Source organism: Mastomys coucha, unplaced genomic scaffold, assembly GCF_008632895.1.
Source record: "Mastomys coucha isolate ucsf_1 unplaced genomic scaffold, UCSF_Mcou_1 pScaffold1, whole genome shotgun sequence".
In the NCBI taxonomy this organism is placed as follows: Eukaryota; Metazoa; Chordata; class Mammalia; order Rodentia; family Muridae; genus Mastomys; species Mastomys coucha.
In genome coordinates, this window is record NW_022196891.1 from 6,284,482 (window position 1) to 6,286,927 (window position 2,446).

General features: G+C 42.0%; 1 pseudogene; it reads right to left on the minus strand.

Moving 5' to 3' along the window:
• Positions 1-485: 485 nt before the first annotated feature.
• On the minus strand, positions 486-953 carry LOC116069821 (annotated as a pseudogene).
• Between the last annotated feature and the right edge of the window lie 1,493 nt (positions 954-2,446).

Below are 2,446 nucleotides of genomic sequence, written 5' to 3' on the forward strand. Positions count from 1 at the left end.
CTGGGATTAAAGGCGTGCGCCACCACCGCCCGGCTAAATTCATTGTTTTTAATAGCTGAGTAGTACTCTATTGTGTAAATGTGCCACATTTTCTGTATCTATTCCTCTGTTGAGGGAAATCTGTGTTGTTTCCAGTTTCTGGCTATTATAAATAAGGCTGTTATGAACATGGTGGAGCATGTGTCCTTATTACACATTGTAGCATCTTCAGGGTATATGCCCAGGAGTGGAATAGCTGTGTTCTCAGGTAGTACTATGTCCAGTTTCCTGAGGAACCACCAAACTGATTTCCAGAGTGGTTGTACCATCTTGCAATCCCACCATCAATGAAGGACTGTCCCTCTTTCTCCACAACCTCACCAGCATATGCTGTCACCTGAGTTTTTGATCTTAGCCATTCTGATTGGTGTGAGGTACAATCTCAGGGTTATTTTGACTTGCATTTCCCTGATGACTAAGGATGTTGAACATTTCTTTAGGTGCAGCTAGTGGGCTATCAGCTCCTACATGCTGGGGAAACCCTCAGTGCACCTCAGAGCTGAGCATCGGAAGAGTTTGCCTTCCAGTGACTGTGTGGGTGGGCAGTAGTTACGGAAATGCTGTGCTAGATCATGAACACTGGGGAAACTGAGGCAGCAGCCAGGGCTAGAGCAGGGTATCTGTTTCCTTGGTGGTGGATGTCCTCTGGGCAACTGAAGGTCCTCACTAGTCCCTACGCCTGTGTTGGTTGAGCCAGTCTGGCAGCTGTCTGAGGCTGGATAGGCAAACTTGCTCAGAGGTCCTCCACGGTCCCACACTGGTGGTGTGGCTGTTGGGTTAGGACTGGGCTCCTCCAAGGAGGAAAAAGTGGCTGTAGCTGCTTCATCTGGAGATGCCACCTCCTTGTCTGGCTCACTGGAGCTGAATTCTACAATGGTTAGTGTGTCTGAGTTGGGCCTGGATGGTTCCTCCATCCTGTACTCAGTAACACCTCTGGTTCCCGTGCCTTCAGCGGCTCTGGCTCCAGCAGGGACATCTTTCTCGGTGACATGAGCTCATGTCGTTTTGTCCTATTGACTGTGCATTTTGCCTTACAGAAGCTTTGCAATTTTATGAGGTCCCATTTGTCAATTCTTGATCTTGGACCATAAGCCATTGGTGTTCTGTTCAGGAAATTCTCCCTTGTGCCCATCTTCAAGGCTCTTCTCTACTTTCTCTTCTACTAGTTTCATTGTATCTGGTTTGATGTGGAGGTCCTTGATCCACTTGGACTTGTGTGTTGTACAAGGAGATAGGAATGGATCGATTTGCACTCTTCTACACGCTAAGCGCCACTTGAGCTAGCACCATTTGTTCAAATTGCTGTCGTTTTTCTACTGGATGGTTTTAGCTCCTTTGTCAAAGATCAAGTGATGATAGGTGTGTGGGTTCATTTCTGGGTTTCAAGTATATTCCACTGATCCACTGCCTGTCACTGTACCAATACTATACAGTCCTTATCACAATTGCTCTGTAGTACATCTTGAGGTCAGGAATGGTGATTCCACCAGAAGTCCTTTTATTGTTGAGACTAGTTTTTGCTATCCTAGGATTTTTGATATTCCAGATGAATTTGCAAATTTCTCTTTCCAAGTCTGTGAAAAATTGGATTTTTATGGGGATTGCATTGAATGTGTAGATTGCTTTCGGCAAAATGGCCATTTTTTACTATATTAATCCTGCCAATCCATGAGCATGGGAGATCTTTCCATCTTCTGAGATCTTCTTCAATTTCCATCTTCAGAGACTTGAAGTTCTTGTCAAATAAATCTTTCACTTGTTTCCTTAGAGTTACAGCTAAGTATTCAATATTATTTGTGACTATTATGGAGGGTGTTGTTTCCTAATTTCTTTTTCAGCCTATTTATCCTTTGTGTAGAGGAAGGCCACTGATTTGCTTGAGTTAATTTTATATCCATCTACTTTGCTAAAATTGTTTATAAGGTTTATGAGTTTTCTAGTCAATTTTTGGGGGTCACATAAATATACTATCATATCATCAACAGATAATGATAATTTGACTTCTTCCTTTCTAATTTGTATCCCTTTGATCTTCTTTTGTTGTCTAATCTTTCTGGCTAGGACTTCATGTACAATATTGAATAGGTAGGGAGAGAGTGGGCAGCCTTGCCTAGTCCCTGATTTTAGTGGGATTGATTCAAGTTTCTCTCCATTTACTTTGATGTTGGCTATTTGTTTGCTGTATATTGCTTTTACTATGTTTAGGTATGAGCCTTGAATTCCTGATCTTTCCAAGACTTTTATCATGAAGAGATGTTGGATTTTGTCAAATGCTTCCTCAGCATCTAATGAGATGATTATATGAAGTTTTTCTTCAAGTTTGTTTATATAGTGGATTATGTTGATTTATTTCTTTATGTTGAACCATACCTGCATTTCTGGGATGAAGCCTACTTGATCATGATGA